The 20,192-nt window shown below is 39.3% G+C and overlaps 1 protein-coding gene across 2 annotated transcripts in view; it reads right to left on the bottom strand.

The window, feature by feature from the left end:
• The window catches only part of LOC126960839 (cytochrome b-c1 complex subunit 7), a 1,171,628-nt gene that overhangs the window by 1,118,177 nt on the left and 33,259 nt on the right, over positions 1-20,192 (bottom strand). The window lies entirely within an intron of this gene.

Raw genomic sequence — 20,192 nt, 5'->3', positions numbered from 1 at the left:
TTATTGAAGAAAGAAAAATATTTTTATAAAGTTAGTGTAGTTCAAGGCACAGTGTTTATAAAGTATATAGTAATGTACAGTAATGTCTTGGGCCTTCTGAGAATGTATCTGATCACTAAGTGACATGATTGTAGTAAATTCCTTGCAGATGTTGACTAAGTCAAAGATCTTGAGATAAGAAAATTCTCCTGGGTTATCTGGATGGGGCCTAAATGCCATCATATGTATCCTGATAAGGGAGAGGCAGAGGGATATTTGACACAGAAGAGGAAGCAATGTAACCACAGGGCCCAAGACTGGAGGAAAGTGGCCACAAGCCAAGGAATGCTGGGAGCCACCAGGAGATGGAAGAGGCAAAGAACCTATGCTCCTCTAGAGCCTTTGGAGGGAGTATGGCCCTGCTGACTCTGGTTTCAGCCCAGTGATACTGATTTCAGACTTCCAATTTGTGGTAATTTGTTAGAGCAGCTATCAAGAATTAATACACTAGTAAGAACTTTAGTGCAAGGAGATAGAAGTGAATGACACAAACGACAAGTAATAATTTAGGCACAGTACTCAGCACCTCTCCAGTCCTAAACAGCTCAAAACCTTGGCTACCACATTCCAGGGAAACCAGGCTATCCCCCACCACCAAGAACCCATGCTTCTTTGGACATTCTATCAGTTCAGATGGAGGATGATTATTTCTAAAATGACCACTCCACTATCCACCAAAGTCCTGCAAAAAATAACTCTGTGTGGCTTTCCAGCCAGTTAAACCCACCACAATCACGGGCTTCTCTTTATTATTAAATGTAAGTTCTAATGGATGCTATCCTCACCTTCATTCTCATCCCTGTACCTCCTTGGATTTTATCTCCTTAGTCCTGAACTCCCACTGGTTCCAAACCTTCCACCAGGCCATTCAGGAATGCTACCCAATTTAAAGCACCTTGCTATATCTTCAATCTTTTCCCCAGGGCTTTACTGCTCTCACTCCATCTGGGTTTTGCCTATCACATTGAGAACCCCAAGCCATCCATCCCTTCTATGGATCAATCCCTCCTCTCTTCACTTCCTTGCCCACACGGTCCAGATCCCACAGCTCATTACTTCAGCCGCTCCTTTGCCAATATCTTCAACTCCCTTACTCCATCTGTCCTCCTGTTGCAACTGCCTGGCAAAATCCCACACCCAAACCAATGTAAACATCTGGCCTTCCTCATCTCTACCTGGGCTTCTGGCATCCCTCGTCTCTACCTAAGCTTCTGAGCAGTGGTGAAGAAAATCAAAATATCCATCAAAACTCTAGCTAATCATGGTCTCTGGCCTTACCTGGATCCTTAAGACAGTCTTTGCATTTTTCTAGTTAGCTTTCTCCGCAGTGGCTATATCAAACCTTCTCCACTCTTACCAAAGCCCCTATGACTTCTTTACACTCTCAGCCTTGTGCATTTATTTATTCATTCATTGTTTCTTTCAACAAATATTGGTTGGGTGTCAACCATGTGCCAGACACTGCACTAAGCATAAGCAAAACACAGTGAAAAGACAGACATTGCCGCTGCTCTAACAGGACTTAACAAGCTACCAGAAAATACTCTCTCAGCAGACCACCTTTCTGTGAGAGGGGACACAGAAGCTATCTGAGGATTATTTCCACCTTCCTGTCCCCAGACTCATGTCATTACACCTTCCTTCTATCCTCCTTTTTTGTACAAAGAAAATCATGTTTCTCTTGTCAACAACCAGTCTCTTGGCCAATGCTCCAAGGTCCCTCACATCCCCACTCCCTGAACTCCTTGTTCTCTAAGTTATCCCTCTATCTTGAATTGCTGCCCTTTCTTTCTCTTTCCAATGTCTTTTCACCACCAGTGTTTAAAAGGCCTTAGGTCTTTTCCATCTAAAAATATATATATAATTACTCTCCCAAGCTGCTGTCTTATTTTTCTCCTATTTACAGGTGAACTCCTTTAAAGAGTTGTCTGCATCCCTATTCTCTGCTTCTTGCTTCCCAGTCCCCCAAACACCCACTATAATTTGGCATATGCTCCGCTCCCAGGCTCCATCTTTCCTGACATCTGTATAGGATTTGACACTGTTGATTACTCCCCACTTTTTGAAACACTACTCCTTTAGTTTCCATAACACTACACTCTTCTGGTTTGTCTTCTGTCTCTCTGTGATAAGCAGAATTCTAAATATGTCCTCTCAAAATTCTCATCTCCCAATTATTCAATTAAACACTAATCTAGTTTTTGCTGTGAGGAGACTTTACAGATGGAGCTCTGGTTACTAATCAGCTGACCTTTCAATAGGGAGAGTGACCTGGATTATTCAAGTGGGACCAATGTAACCACATCTGCTCTGAAAAGCGGAAGAGGAAGGCAGAAGAGTCGGTCAGAGAGATGTGGCAATAGAGAGTCAAAATGTGAAAAGGACTGTGCTGCCATTGCCAGCTTTGAAGGGAGTCATGAGCCAGGGAGTGTGAGTAGCCTCTAGAAGCTGAGGACATCTTCCATTCAGCAAGGAACTTTGCCAATAACCTGAGAGCGCCTGGAAATGGATGCTCCCTGCTGGGACTTCCAGCAAGGACTGCAGCTCTGCTAACTCTTTGATTTCAGCCTGCTGAAACTCTAAGCTAAGAACAAACTAAAAACCAGCTGAGTCATGCTGTGCCTAGACTCCTGACCTACAGAACTGAGATAACAAACGGATATTATTTTTAAATGATGAATTTGTGTTCATTTGTTATGGCCACTTTCAAAAACTAATACATTCTCTATCTGCTCCCTCTCTGCCTCTTTGTAGACCTCTCTTCCTCTATCTGTCCCTTAAACATCATTTTCCGTTCTACTAATTCTCACTGAGTAATATTATTAGCTCTATGCTTCCATTTCTATCTATATGCTACTAAATCCATAAGCCATAACTCTTTATCAGATATCTTTGCTGAGTTCCAAACCAATAAATCCAGCTGTCCGATAGATGTCTCCATCCATATGACTCAGAGGCACCTAAAACTCAACATATCCAAACTTGAACTCATTATCTACCCCTATAGCTGCTCTTACTCCTGAGACCTCTATGGTGTAATAGTTATCCAGCTACCAAAGTCTAAACCAGAGCCTCATCCTGGCTTCTTCCTCTTCTTCGATGCTAAATCAAATCCCCACATACTATCCATTCCAACTCCTAATTTCCTCTAATCCTTCTACTTCCCTCAATTTCTGCAGCACAAGTCACCATCATCTCTCATCCACGCTACTGCAAAAGCTCCTTACTGGTCTCCTTCTCTCCAGTGGTACATCCTCCAGTTCATTCTCCCAGCTGCAGTCAAAATATCACTCCTAAGATAAAAAATCACTCTCCTTGAGGGGAATAGAATAGAGTAATATGACTAGAGACCACGTTACCTTTCTGAAGAGTGAAGCCAAGAAAATCATCCATAACCAGGGCAAAAAGATTTAAAAAAAAAAAAAAAAAGATGAAGGAAAAAGTAAGAGACGTGGAGGATTACTTCATGAGGCCCAGTATCACCTATGATTTTTCAAATGTGGGACTGGGAAGTAATTTTTAACATAAGAAAATATTCCAAAGTTCTAGAAAGGAATTTCCAAGTGCCCTAGACTATTAACAAAAAAAGACCCATGCTCAGGCATATCCTAATAAAATTTCTCATCAGATGCCTAAACACCAGGGAGAAATATATTGAATCTACTAACAGAAAACAATTTTAAATCTAGAATCCCATTTTCATCCAAACTGACTAATAGAAGGCAAAAAGAAAATATTTTCAAATATACATAAAACCCACCTCTCTAAACGAATTGTCTACGGCGTAAACTATGCCAGTATTTTAATTAGCCTCATACAATTCTAGAAAGTCAAGTCACCTCTGACAGATTAGAGCAAAATTAAAAATGTTATTTTACCATGACTTGTAAGCAAAGAAACCAGGATCACTTATAGTTAAATCTAAATAAGTTCGTGCATGTTTTGCAGCTGACTAGATTTTAGAATTCTGCTATCTCTGGGATAGATTATACTTTGATTCTTTGAATCACAATGGGATGAATTTCAGAACACCAAAAGACAGGCTGATCAAAGGGTTTCACCACCCTTTATTCACTATCACATGCAATGCTTAAATAATATTTAGATATTGCCCATATTGATTTCAGCCCTCTGCCCAAACATTGGAAACACCAATTATGTAAAGAGTCCCAGGATCCAGAGCTGGGGTTGCTTGCATAGTGCTTAAGGGTAGAGTATACAAAGAATGCCAGGAGTCTGATGCCAAGCCCTGCAGGGAACTTTCAGGTTATAATTCCAGCAAGCCAATTATAGACCTGTGGTTAAATTTACTTAAAACCACCACCCAGGGCGAAATTCACTGTGAACTCCAGCCATGGCAAAATTCCATTACAACTTCCTTCTGATACAAAGGCACATAATGAAAGAGCAAGCAATCAAGAGTCCCAAACAAAAGACTTCAAGTGGGGCCTCGCAGATAGTTTTTCTCCATTTCCCAGATCTTGCAGGATAGGGTTGTAGAGCCCTTGGACACGCTGCTGAAAAACAGTGGTCACCATTAGCATCCACTGTTTATTCCAGGATTTTGTTTTGTTACTGGCTATAAGAATAGTTACACCAAAACCTTTCTATGCTACATTAGTGACACAGTGGAAGCTATTTTAATATTATAAACTCATATGATATTTCAATTTAACTCTAATTTTATCTTTTCTTGTCTGATTTTATGTAATCATTTACTGATTCATTTTTTTCCAAGAGACCACCTTTTCTCCTGTTTTCTGTATAATTGTTCTTAGCAATTTTAATACACTCTTACTATATGTTGTCACCAGGTGTTTAAATTATAATATTCTTCAAAACTTTAAAAATCTTAATTTTTCCACAAAAAAAAACAACAAATTCACTGAGGCAGAAATAAAACACATTAAAAACTCACAACTCAGTGGCTCATGCCTGTAATCTCAGCACTTTGGGAGGCCTAGGCAGGCGGATCACAAGGTCAGGAGATCGATACCATCTTGGCTAACACGGTGAAACCCCGTCTCTGCTAAACATACAAAAAATTAGCCGGGTGTGGTGTCAGCACCTGTAGTCCCAGCTACTTGGGAGGCTGAGACAGGAGAATGGCGTGAACCCGGGAGGCGAAGGTTGCAGTGAGCCAAGATCGCGCCACTGCACTCCAGCCTGGGCAATGAGCAAGACTCCATTTCAGAAAACAAAAACAAAAACAAAAACTCACAACTAGAGAAGGGCACCTCTGAGGTAGGCTGAATAATGGCCCCATAAAGTGTCCACATCCTAGTTACCACAACCTGTGAATATGTTACTCTATGGATAGAAGAACTTTGCAGATGTAATTAAGTTAATGATCTTGAGATGGGGAGAGTATGCTGGATTATCTAGGTAGGATGAACGATGAAATCACAAGTGTTCTTATAAGAGGAAAGCAGAAGAAAATACTACTATGGAAGAAAGGGCAACGTGGCGACAAAAGCAGAGATTGGAATGGCGTGCTTTGAAGGTGAAAAAAGGGTCCACAAGCCAAGGAGTCGGGCAGCCACTAGAAGGGGAAAAAGGCAAAGAAACAGATTCTCCCCTCAGAGCCTTCAAAATAAACTAGACTTGCCAATACCTTGACTTTAGCCCAGTGAGAACTGATTCCATACTTACGACCTTTGGAACTATAGGAGAAAAAAAAAATGTGTTGTTTTACATCACTGAATTTGTGGTAGTTTATCATAGCTTCAGTAGGAAACTAATATAACCACCCACACACACACACACACACACAACCACCTAATTTATTTGGAAATTCAAAAACGCTTTTCAAAAAAACTAGTTAATTAAAGAGTAATTACAAACTATTTAGAAAGGAAAGGGTGTACTACCTATTGGAGGTTAAGGAATTTGGCCGCTGTAGTAAGAAAAAAAAATGTAGAGAAGATTCTGAGAAGACAGCAGAGTAGGAAGCACCAGTAATATGTCCCCCTATCTAGACAAAAATTGCACTGGCAGGATCTGTCTGATTTAACTATTTTCAAACACTGGAGTCTATTAAGGTTTGCAACTTCCAGGGAAAGGCATGAATGGTAAATTGCATTAATTTTGATCAATTTCAGCTCTTAGCCCAGTAGCAGCTACCCATCCCCCACCCCTCAGCCCCATGGCAGGTGGTTGTGCATGGGTTCCTAGAGCAATCCGCACACAACTTGCAGGAACCAAAGTGAGCAAAAAACATTCTGTCCTCCAGATATCAGAGATCTGTGCTCTGTGCTTTGATTGCTAATTTCTGCTTCTGACCAAAGAGGTGCAAAAAAGTGTTGGCAAGCTCTTCCTTCTCTGCCTGAAATGATGTCCAAGTGATTTATTTATTTATTTATTTATTTATTTGGAGATGGAGTCTCACTCTGTCACCCAGGCTGGAGTGCAGTGGCATGATCTTGGCTCACTGCAACCTCCGCCTCCTGAGTTCAAGCGATTCTCCCACCTCAGCCTCCCAAATAACTGGGATTACAGGCACAACAGGTGCCACCACGCCCAACTAATTTTTTTTTGTACTTTTAGTAGAGACAGGGCTTCACTAATGTTGGCCAGGCTGGTCTCAAACTCCTGACCTCGTGACCACCCTGCCTTGGCCTCCCAAAGTGCTGCGATTACAGGCATGAGCCACTGCGCTTGACTCCAAGGAATTTAAAGTGCCCTTTCCACCTTCTTTTTTCTATTTTTTCACTTTTTGGAGCCAGATATTAGACACTGGAATATTTAAAAATAACTGCATATGCAGGGAGAATTAGAAAGTGACCAAACATGCCCAGGGAAAGGCACAGGCTCAGAAAAAACTTGAGAAGATGTTGAGTTTACACTTCAGGCTGATCCTTGGCACAGAGACAACCCATAACAATCAAATCCAAAACAATTAAAAATAACAAAACCCAGCAAACCCTGGGAGAAGGGGAGAATTTGATTTCCAAAGTTACCACATTATTAGATTTAAATGTCTAATTTTTAACAAAAATTCACAAAACTCAAATGAACAGCAAAGAAAGGCCCATTCAAAGGGAGAAAAAAAAAAAAAAAAAGAACTGCCCCTCAACAAGATCTGATGGCAGATCTTCTCATCAAAGACTTTAAAACCACTCTTTTAAAGATGCCCAAAGAACTAAAGGAAGATGTGAAGAAAGTCAAGAAAATGATGTATGAACAAAATGGAAATATCAATAAAGAGAAAAACCTGAAGTGAAATCAAAAAGAAATGCTGGTGCTGAAAAATACAATAACTGAAATGAAGAATTTACTAGAGGGATTTCAAGTCAGATTTGAATAGGCAGAAGAAAGAATCTGCAAAAACTTGAAGATAGGACAATGGACATTATTGAGTCTGAGGAGCTGAAAGAAAAAGATTACAAGAAAGTGAACAGAATATAAGACACTTCTGGGATACCATCAAGTGGACCAACACATGCATTGTGGGAATCTCAGTAGAAGAGAAAGACATAAGGACACAGAGAATGTTTGAATAAATAATGGTTGAAAACTTTGAAAATTTGATGAAAGACATGAACATAAATATCCCAGAAGCTCAATAAACTCCAAGTAAAATGAACTCAGAGACCAACACCAAGGTATGATCAAACTTTGAAAAGACAAAAAGAGAGCAGCAGGACAGCTCCGGAGAGCAGCAAGAGAGAAGCACCTAGTCACATACAAGAATTCCTCAGTAGGATTATCAGCCAATTTCTCATTAGAAATTTTGGAGGATGAAAGGTAATGGGCTAGTATATTCAAAGTGCTAAAATTAAAAAAAAAAAAAAAGCCAACCAAGAATTCTATATCACGAATAGGAACAGCTCCAGTCTCCAACTCCCAGCGCGAGCGACACAGAAAACCAGTGATTTCTGCATTTTCAACTGAGGTACTGGGTTCATCTCACTGGGGAGTGCCGGACGATTGGTGCTGGTCAGCTGCTGCAGCCCGACCAGCGAGAGCTGAAGCAGGGCGAGGCATCGCCTCACCTGGGAAGCGCAAGGGGAAAGGGAATCCCTTTTCCTAGCCAGGGGAACTGAGACACACAACACCTGGAAAATCGGGTAACTCCCACCCCAATACTGCGCTTTAAGGAAACGGGCACACCAGGAGATTATATCCCACACCTGGCCGGGAGGGTCCCACGCCCACGGAGCCTCCCTCATTGCTAGCACAGCAGTCTGCGATCTACCGGCAAGGCAGCAGCGAGGCTGGGGGAGGGGCGCCTGCCATTGCTGAGGCTTAAGTAGGTAAACAAAGCTGCTGGGAAGCTCGAACTGGGTGGAGCTCATAGCAGCTCAAGGAAACCTGCCTGTCTCGGTAGACTCCACCTCTGGGGACAGGGCACAGCTAAACAACAACAACAACAACAACAACAACAAAAAAGCAGCAGAAACCTCTGCAGACGCAAACGACTCTGTCTGACAGCTTTGAAGAGAGCAGTGGATCTCCCAACACGGAGGTTGAGATCTGAGAAGGGACAGACTCCCTGCTGAAGTGGGTCCCTGACCCCTGAGTAGCCTAACTGGGAGACATCCCCCACTAGGGGCAGTCTGACACCCCACACCTCACAGGGAGGAGTACACCCCTGAGAGGAAGCTTCCAAAGCAAGAATCAGACAGGTACACTCGCTGTTCAGAAATATTCTATCTTCTGCAGCCTCTGCTGCTGATACCCAGGCAAACAGGGACTGGAGTGGACCTCAAGCAATCTCCAACAGACCTACAGCTGAGGGTCCTGACTGTTAGAAGGAAAACTATCAAACAGGAAGGACACCTACACCAAAACCCCATCAGTACATCACCATCATCAAAGACCAGAGGCAGATAAAACCAAAAGATGGGGAAAAAGCAGGGCAGAAAAGCTGGAAATTCAAAAAATAAGAGCGCATCTCCCCTGGCAAAGGAGCGCAGCTCATCACCAGCAATGGATCAAAGCTGGACGGAGAATGACTTTGACGAGATGAGAGAAGAAGGCTTCAGTCCATCAAACTTCTCAGAGCTAAAGGAGGAATTATGTACCCAGTGCAAAGAAACTAAAAATCTTGAAAAAAAAGTGGAAGAATTGATGGCTAGAGTAATTAATGCAGAGAAGGTCATAAACGAAATGAAAGAGATGAAAACCATGACACGAGAAATACGTGACAAATGCACAAGCTTCAGTAACCGACTCGATCAACTGGAAGAAAGAGTATCAGCAATTGAGGATCAAATGAATGAAATGAAGTGAGAAGAGAAACCAAAAGAATAAAGAAGAAAAAGAAATGAACAAAGCCTGCAAGAAGTATCGGATTATGTAAAATCCCTACGTCTGATTGGGGTGCCTGAAAGTGAGGGGGAAAATGGAACCAAGTTGGAAAACACTCTTCAGGATATCATCCAGGAGAACTTCCCCAACCTAGTAGGGCAGGCCAACATTCAAATCCAGGAAATACAGAGAACACCACAAAGATACTCCTCGAGAAGAGCAACTCCAAGACACATAATTGCCAGATTCACCAAAGTTGAAATGAAGGAAAAAATGTTAAGGGCAGCCAGAGAGAAAGGTCGGGTTACCCACAAAGGGAAGCCCATCAGACTAACAGCAGATCTCTTGGCAGAAACTCTACAAGCCAGAAGAGAGTGGGGGCCAATATTCAACATTCTTAAAGAAAACAATTTTAAACCCAGAATTTCATATCCAGCCAAACTAAGTTTCATAAGTGAAGGAGAAATAAAATCCTTTACAGATAAGCAAATGCTTAGAGATTTTGTCACCACTAGGCCTGCCTTACAAGAGACCCTCAAGGAAGCACTAAACATGGAAAGGAACAACCGGTACCAGCCATTGCAAAAACATGCCAAAATGTAAAGACCATTGAGGCTAGGAAGAAACTGCATCAACTAACGAGCAAAATAACCACTTAATATCATAATGGCAGGATCAAGTTCACACATAACAATATTAACCTTAAATGTAAATGGACTAAATGCTCCAATTAAAAGACACAGACTGGCAAACTGGATAAAGAGTCAAGACCCATCAGTCTGCTGTATTCAGGAGACCCATCTCACACGCAGAGACATACATAGGCTCAAAATAAAGGGATGGAGGAAGATTTACTAAGCAAATAGAGAACAAAAAAAAGCAGGGGTTGCAATACTAGTCTCTGATAAAACAGACTTTAAACCATCAAAGATCAAAAGAGACAAAGAAGGCCATTACATAATGGTAAAGGGATCAATTCAACAGGAAGAGCTAACTATCCTAAATATATATGCACCCAATACAGGAGCACCCAGATTCATCAAGCAAGTCCTTAGAGACTTACAAAGAGACTTAGACTCCCATACAATAATAATGGGAGACTTCAACACTCCACTGTCAACATTAGACAGATCAACGAGACAGAAAGTTAACAAGGATATCCAGGAATTGAACTCATCTCTGCAGCAAGCAGACCTAATAGACATCTATAGAACTCTCCACTCCAAATCAACAGAATATACATTCTTCTCAGCACCACATCATACTTACTCCAAAATTGACCATGTAATTGGAAGTAAAGCACTCCTCAGCAAATGTACAAGAACAGAAATTATAACAAACTGTCTCTCAGACCACAGTGCAATCAAACTAGAACTCAGGACTAAGAAACTCAATCAAAACCGCTCAACTACATGGAAACTGAACAACCTGCTCCTGAATGACTACTAGGTACATAACGAAATGAAGGCAGAAATAAAGATGTTCTTTGAAACCAATGAGAACAAAGATACAACATACCAGAATCTCTGGGACACATTTAAAGCAGTGTGTAGAGGGAAATTTATAGCACTAAATGACCACAAGAGAAAGCAGGAAAGATCTAAAATTGACACGCTAACATCGCAATTAAAAGAACTAGAGAAGCAAGAGCAAACACATTCGAAAGCTAGCAGAAGGCAAGAAATAACTAAGATCAGAGCAGAACTGAAGGAGATAGAGACACAAAAAACCCTCCAAAAAATCAATGAATCCAGGAATTGGTTTTTTGAAAAGATCAACAAAATTGACAGACCGCTAGCAAGACTAATAAAGAAGAAAAGAGAGAAGAATCAAATCGACGCAATTAAAAATGATAAAGGGGATATCACCACCGACCCCACAGAAATACAAACTACCATCAGAGAATACTATAAACACCTCTACGCAAATAAACTGGAAAATCTAGAAGAAATGGATAATTTCCTGGACACTTACACTCTTCCAAGACTAAACCAGGAAGAAGTTGAATCCCTGAATAGACCAATAGCAGGCTCTGAAATTGAGGCAATAATTAATAGCCTACCAACCAAAAAAAGTCCAGGACCAGATGGATTCACAGCTGAATTCTAGCAGAGGTACAAGGAGGAGTTGGTACCATTCCTTCTGAAACTATTCCAATCAATCGAAAAAGAGGGAATCCTCCCTAACTCATTTTATGAGGCCAACATCATCCTGATACCAAAGCCTGGCAGAGACACAACAAAAAAAGAGAATTTTAGACCAATATCCCTGATGAACATCGATGCAAAAATCCTCAATAAAATACTGGCAAACCGGATTCAGCAACACATCAAAAAGCTTATCCACCATGATCAAGTGGGCTTCATCCCTGGGATGCAAGGCTGGTTCAACATTCGCAAATCAATAAACATAATCCAGCATATAAACAGAACCAAAGACAAGAACCACATGATTATCTCAATAGATGCAGAAAAGGCTTTTGACAAAATTCAACAGCCCTTCATGCTAAAAACGCTCAATAAATTCGGTATTGATGGAACGTACCTCAAAATAATAACAGCTATTTATGACAAACCCACAGCCAATATCATACTGAATGGGCAAAAACTGGAAGCATTCCCTTTGAAAACTGGCACAAGACAGGGATGCCCTCTCTCACCACTCCTATTCAACATAGTGTTGGAAGTTCTGGCTAGGGCAATCAGGCAAGAGAAAGAAATCAAGGGTATTCAGTTAGGAAAAGAAGAAGTCAAATTGTCCCTGTTTGCAGATGACATGATTTATATTTAGAAAACCCCATTGTCTCAGCCCAAAATCTCCTTAAGCTGATAAGCAACTTCAGCAAAGTCTCAGGATACAAAATTAAGGTGCAAAAATCACAAGCATTCTTATACACCAGTAACAGACAAACACAGAGCCAAATCATGAATGAACTTCCATTCACAATTGCTTCAAAGAGAATAAAATACCTAGGAATCCAACTTACAAGGGATGTAAAGGACCTCTTCAAGGAGAACTACAAACCACTGCTCAGTGAAATAAAAGAGGACACAAACAAATGGAAGAACATACCATGCTCATGGATAGGAAGAATCAATATCGTGAAAATGGCCATACTGCCCAAGGTAATTTACAGATTCAACGCCATCCCCATCAAGCTACCAATGAGTTTCTTCACAGAATTGGAAAAAACTGCTTTAAAATTCATATGGAACCAAAAAAGAGCCCGCATCTCCAAGACAATCCTAAGTCAAAAGAACAAAGCTGGAGGCATCATGCTACCTGACTTCAAACTATACTACAAGGCTACAGTAACCAAAACAGCATGGTACTGGTACGAAAACAGAGATATAGACCAATGGAACAGAACAGAGGCCTCAGAAATAATACCACACATCTACAGCCATCTGATCTTTGACAAACCTGAGAAAAACAAGAAATGGGGAAAGGATTCCCTATTTAATAAATGGTGCTGGGAAAATTGGCTAGCCATAAGTAGAAAGCTGAAACTGGATCCTTTCCTTACTCCTTATACGAAAATTAATTCAAGATGGATTAGAGACTTAAATGTTAGACCTAATACCATAAAAATCCTAGAGGAAAACCTAGGTAGTACCATTCAGGACATAGGCATGGGCAAAGACTTCATGTCTAAAACACCAAAAGCAACGGCAGCAAAAGCCAAAATTGACAAATGGGATCTCATTAAACTAAAGAGCTTCTGCACAGCAAAAGAAACTACCATCAGAGTGAACAGGCAACCTACAGAATGGGAGAAAATTTTTGCAATCTACTCAGCTGACAAAGGACTAATATCCAGAACCTACAAAGAACTCAAACAAATTTACAAGAAAAAAACAACCCCATCAAAAAGTGGGCAAAGGATATGAACAGACATTTCTCAAAAGAAGACATTCATACAGCCAACAGACACATGAAAAAATGCTCATCATCACTGGCCATCAGAGAAATGCAAATCAAAACCACAATGAGATACCATCTCACACCAGTTAGAATGGCGAACATTAAAAAGTCAGGAAACAACAGGTGCTGGAGAGGATGTGGAGAAATAGGAACACTTTTACACTGTTGGTGGGATTGTAAACTAGTTCAACCATTATGGAAAACAGTATGGCAATTCCTCAAGGATCTAGAACTAGATGTACCATATGACCCAGCCATCCCATTACTGGGTATATACCCAAAGGATTATAAATTATGCTGCTATAAAGACACATGCACACGTATGTTTATTGCGGCACTATTCACAATAGCAAAGACTTGGAACCAACCCAAATGTCCATCAGTGACAGACTGGATTAAGAAAATGTGGCACATATACACCATGGAATACTATGCAGCCATAAAAAAGGATGAGTTTGTGTCCTTTGTAGGGACATGGATGCAGCTGGAAACCATCATTCTTAGCAAACTATCACAAGAACAGAAAACCAAACACCGCATGTTCTCACTCATAGGTGGGAACTGAACAATGAGATCACTTGGACTCAGGAAGGGGAACATCACACACCGGGGCCTATCATGGGGAGCGGGGAGGGGTGAGGGATTGCATTGGGAGTTATACCTGATGTAAATGACGAGTTGATGGGTGCTGACGAGTTGATGGGTGCAGCACACCAACATGGCACAAGTATACATATGTAACAAACCTGCACGTTATGGACATGTACCCTAGAACTTAAAGTATAATAATAATAAATAATAAAAAAAATTTAAAAAAATTAAAAAAAAAAGAATTCTATATCAGGCATAACTGTTCTTCGAAAACGAGGGAGAAATTAAGACATTCCCAGATAAACAGAAGTTATGGGAGTTTATTACTACTACAACTTCCCTAAAAGAAAATCATGAGGGAGTCCTGCAAGGTGAAATAAAAGGACACTAGACAGTAACTTGAAGCCATATGAAGAAATAAAGATCTTAATAAAGGTAAAAAATAGTTGGACAATTATAAAAGCTAGTATTTTGTAATAATAGTTTTTATTTTCTACAAAAGTGTAACTATACCTTTTGTTTTCTACCTGATTTGTGACTAATACATTTTCTAAAAGATTAGTCTTAAAGCCAGTATAATAATAACTTTGATTTGTAACTTCACATTTTGCTTTCTCCATGATTTAAGAGACTAATAGTTTATTTCTTGGGGCACACAATGTATAAAGATATAATTTTGTGATCTCAACAAATGAAAGGACTGTAAAGCAACGGAACAAAGTCTTTGTATGTTATTGAAGTTAAGCTGGAATGAGTTCAAAGTAGAGTGTTACAACTTTTTTTTCTTTGAGATAGAGTCTCACTCTGTTACCCAGGCTGGAGTGCAATGACACAATCTCAGCTCACTATAGCCGACACCTCCCAGTTCAAACAATTCTTGTGCCTTAGCCTCCAAAGTAGCTGGGACCGCCAACGTGTGCCACTGCACCTAGATAATTTTTGTATTTTTAGTAGAGATGGGGTTTTGCCATGTTGGCCAGGCTGGTCTCAAACTCCTGGTCTCAAGTGATCTGCCTGTGTTGCCCTCCCAAAGTGCTGGGACTACAGACCCAGCCAAGAGTGTTATAACTTTATAATGTTAAATGTAATACCCATGTTAACCACAAAATAGTTACAGAATATACACAAAAAGAAACAAGAGAAAAATTTAAATATTTTAACTACAAAAAACTGACAAAACACAAGAGACAATAAGGAAGAATATAAGGGATTAAAAAGCTATAAGACATATACAAAACAAATAGTAAAATGACAAAGATGTCTCCTTATCAATAATTACTTTAAATGTAAGTGGGACTTAGTGCGTTACTTCACGCCTGTAATCCTACTATTTTGGGAGGCCAAGGTGGGCAGATCACTTGACGTCAGGGGTTCAATACCAGCCTGGCCAATGTGGTGAAACCTCATCTCTACTAAAAATACAAAAGAAATTAGCCAGGAGTGGTGCTGCATGCCTGTAATTCCAGCTACTTGGGAGGCTGAGGCAGGGGAATTGCTTGAACCCAGGAGGCAGAGGTTTCAGTGAGCCAAGATTGTGCCACTGCCCTCCTGCCTGGGTGACAGAATGAGTGAGGCTCCATTTCAAAATAAAAAAAGTAAATTGATTACATTTTCCAATCAAAGGACAGAGATTGCAGAATGTATTAAACCATATGACCCAGCTATATGCCATCTATGAAAGACTCACATTAAATCTAAAGACACAGATTGAAAGTAAAACGATGGAAAAAGATAATCAATGCACATAGTAACCAAAAGAGATCATGGGTGGCTATACTAATATCAGGCATAACAGATTTTAAGTCAAAAAAGTTTATGAGAGACAAAGAAAAACATTATGTATTAATTAAAGAATATATTATATATAATAATTATAAACAATAATATATAATAATTATAAACATTTACACATATAATGACACACCATCAAAATACACAAAGCAAAAACTAATAGAAATTAAGGGAGAAATCAACAGTTGTTTAAAAATAGTTGAAACCTCAATACTCCCCTCTCAATGGATAGAACAACCAGACAGAAGATTAGTAAGTAGAGGACTTACACAACACAGATGTAAACAGATGTAGATGTAAACCAACTACATCTAACAAGCATGTACAGAACACTTTACCCAAGAACAACAGGACAACAGGATATACATTCTCCTCAAGTGCACACAGGACTTTTTAAGGATAAACTATACGTTAGGCCACAGATTAAATCTCAATTAATTTTAAAACGTAGACATCATACGAAGTTTATTTTTTTACCACAATGGATGGAGTTAGAAATCAATAACAAGTAAAACTGGAAAATTTGCAAAATTGTGCAAATTAAACAACACACTCTTAAACAACTAATGAATCAAAGAAGAAGTCATGTAGGAAATTAGAAAATATTCAGAGATGAAAGAAAACAAAAATTAAAAACAAAAAAGCGAACAAACAGAAAAAAAAAAACCACACCAAAATTTATAGGATATGGGGAAAGCAAGCCGTGCTCAGGGAAAACTCAAACAAATCAGCAAGAAAAACAAACAAAAATCCCATTAAAAAGTCGGCTAAGCCCAGGGCCAGCCACATCATCATGGTAATTGTGGCCTTACCCCATCCATGTCATCCACGTCACATCAGGATATGCAGTCTTCCTTGTCCTCTGCTAGTGGAGTGTGCCTGGGAAAACATCCACTGAATACTGAAATTGTTGCATGCCTGTGGATTCCTTACAACAAATGAGGAACGTGGTGTTTCGCACCTCTGGTGGGTAGAAAGAAACTGCAGTCTGCTTTGAGGAGGCAAGAAGGCAAAGCCAGGGCAGAGCCTTGCTGCGGGAAGCATTCTGTTAAAAAGCGGGTTTAGACACCTAGGAGGGCTGAGGGAGAAGATTTGACCAGCACTATCTTTGCTTCAAGTTTTAGGATGTCTGAACTTTCTGCTTTCATGTTTTCAGCCATCTTTTTTTTTTAATGGCACAACCTACATCTTGCTTTTAAAAGAAGCAGCCTCAAGCTAAACTTCTTAAACTCTGATGCCCTGGGGATGAGAACAACAAGTTTGGTTCCTGTGCCATGTAATTTGATGTTTCATTCCGCTGCCTCCATCACAGAACAGAATTGCTTTCCAGAAAGGCAGTTAACTGGAAACAACAGAGGCTCCCAGTGGTGGGAGGGCTGCTCAACAATGCCTCCTATCTCGCCCAACACCCTTTTTTTCCTCTGAGGTGCCCAAGGATTATGGCTTTCATGTCTAAGTGTGGGGACAGAGCAGGGAGAGGCAGAGCCTGGGCCCAGAGAGGAAGGCCTGGTCTGAATCTGGAATAATTAATGCCACCCAAAGAAAAGGTCCTGTTAGGTCCAGTGTTGTCTTAGATCTAATGTTGCTGCTATTTACAAAACACTGATCATCCAAAAGCTCAAATCTGTTCCTCCTTGAATGAACCTATAGATGCATGACCTCCACCGTACTTCCACATCACTATTTATGTCTTTGTAGGAAAATGTGCACATACTCCATGCACTATGGGGAAGGGCGTTTTTAAATTAATAAAGTGTGTTACCAACAGTCATATAAAAAAAAAAAAGTGGGCTAAGGACATTGAATAGACAGTTCTCAAAAGAAGATACACAAATGACCAACAAGCACATGGAAAAATGTTCAACATCACTAATTATCTGGGAAATGCAAATCAAAACCACAATGCAATGACACCTCACTCCTTCAAAAATGGCCATAATCAAAAAATCAAAAAATAATAGATGTTGGTGTGGATGTGGTGAAAAGGGAACACTTTTACATTCTTGGTGGGAATGTAAACTGGTACAACCACTATGGAAAACTATGGAGATTCCTTAAAGAACTAAAAGTAGATCTACCATTTGATTCAGCAATCCCACTACTGGGTTTCTACCCAGAGGAAAATAAGTCATTATACAAAAAAGATACTTGCACATGTATGTTTATAGCAGCACAATTTGCAATTGCAAAAATATGGAACCAGCCCAAATGTCCATCAATGAGTGGATAAAGCAAATGTGATAAATGTGTATATATATGTATATATACACATATACATACACACACACACACACACACAATGGAATACTACTCAGCCATAAAAAGGAACAAAATAATGGCATTTGTAGCAACCGGGTTGGAACTGGAGACCATTATTCTAAATGAAGTAACTCAGGAATGGAAAACCAAACATCATATGTTCTCATTCATATGTGGGAGCTCAGCTATGAGGATGCAAAGGCATAAGAATAATACATTGGACTTTGGGGACTCAGGGAAAATAGTGGGTGTAGCAAGGGTTAAAAGACTACACACTGGGTACAGTTTACACTACTGGGGTGATGGGTACACCAAAACCTCAGGAGTCTCCACTAAAGAACTTATTCACATAATCAAACACCCCTTGTTCCCCAAAAACCTATTGAAATTTAAAAGAAAAAAACTCCCAAAAAAAGAAAAGCCCTGGACCTTGTGGCTTCATGGGTGAATTCTATCAAATATTTGTAGAGAATTATTACCAATCCTTCTCAAACTTTTCCAAAAAGTTGTCGAGGAAAGAACACTTTCTAACTCACTCTATGAGGTCAGCATTACCCTGATACCAAAGCCAAACAAAGACATCACAAGAAAAAAAGAAAACTGCAGGTCAATATCCTTGATGAACCCAGATACAAAAATCCTCAACAAAATACTAGCAAACCAAATCTGACAGCACATTAAAAGGATAATACACCATCACCGAGTAGGATTTATTCCTGGAATTTGAGGATGGTTCAACATACAAAAATCAATCAGTGTAACACATCACATTAACAGAAGGTAAAAATTTACATAATCACCTCAATTGATACTGAAAAGGCATTAGACAAAATTGAACACCTTCTCATAATAAGAACAATTAGCAAACTAGGAAAAGAAGGAAACTACCTCACTAATAAAACCATATATGAAAAACTCACAAGGAAGATTATAATTAACAGTGAAATACTGAAAGCTTTTTCTTTAAGATGAAGAACAAGGCAACAATGCCCACTTTCACCACTTCTGTTCGGTTTAGAACCAGAAGTTCTAGGCAGAGCAATTAGTCTAGTAAAAGAAATAAAAGACAACCAAATTATAAAGGAAGAAGTAGAATTATCTCTGTTCACATATGATTTGATCTTATGTAGAAAGCCCTAAATATTTCACACACAAAAACTGTTAGAACTAGTAAATTAATTTAGCAAAGTAGCAGGATGCAAAGCCAACACACACAAATCAGTTGCATTTCTATATAGCAACAATGAACAATCTGAGAGGAAATTTAAAAAGCAATTTTATTTACAATAGCATCAAAAAGAATAAAATGCTTAGAAATTAACTTGACCAAGGAAATGAAAGACTTGTACAATGAAAACTATTAAAAAATTGCTAAAGAAATTTTAAAAGACAAAGTAAATGAAAACACTTCTCATGTTCATGGATTGGAAGACTTAATATTGTTAAGATGTCAATACTACTCAAAGCAATCTACAAATTCAATGCAATCCCTATTAAAATTCCAATGATGTCTTCAACAGGAATAGAAAACCCCATCCTAATATCCATATAGAGTCTCAAACAACCCTGAATAGCCAAAACAATCTTGAAAAGGAATAACAAAGCTGGATGGCTCACATCTCCCAATTTCAAAACTTATTACAAAGCCACAGTAATCAAAACACTGTGATACTGGCATAAAGACAGACAAATAGATGAATAGAATAAAATAGAGCCCAGAAATAAGCCCTCATGAATATAGGGTGCCAAGGGTATCAAGATCATTCAATGGTTAAAAGACAATTTTTTCAACAAATGATACTGGGAAAATTGCATATCCACATGCAAAAGAATGAAGTTAGACCCTTACTTAACACCATATACAAAAATTAGCTTAAAATGGATCAAAGACCTAAATGTAAAATCTAAAATAATAAAACTCTTAGAAGAAAACATAGGACAAATCTTCATGACAGATCTGGCAATGATTTCTTGGACATGACATCAAAGGCACAAGCAACAAAAGAAAACAATAAATTGAACTTCATGAAAATTTTTAAAATGTATGCATCATAATACCTTTTAAAATATGAGAAATATTTTGTACAACTTCACATTAATAAATGTGAAAGTTCACATGAATTGTATGCTTTTCTATGAATGTGTATGACTTACGAAGAAGTAGGAAAAACTTAATGAACCCATAATCACTTAATAAATTGTTTAGATTGTCAGAGAGTTATCCTGAAAATTATAGTAAGCTCAGATAATTTTAATGACAAGTTCTGCTAAGCGCACAAGCTCTGTGTTATTTAAAGTAATACAGAGCATAGCAGGGTGGAATAGGTGAGCTGTTC

Source organism: Macaca thibetana, chromosome 8, assembly GCF_024542745.1.
Source record: "Macaca thibetana thibetana isolate TM-01 chromosome 8, ASM2454274v1, whole genome shotgun sequence".
Taxonomy (NCBI): domain Eukaryota; kingdom Metazoa; phylum Chordata; class Mammalia; order Primates; family Cercopithecidae; genus Macaca; species Macaca thibetana.
This window is presented reverse-complemented; position numbering and strand designations above follow the sequence as displayed.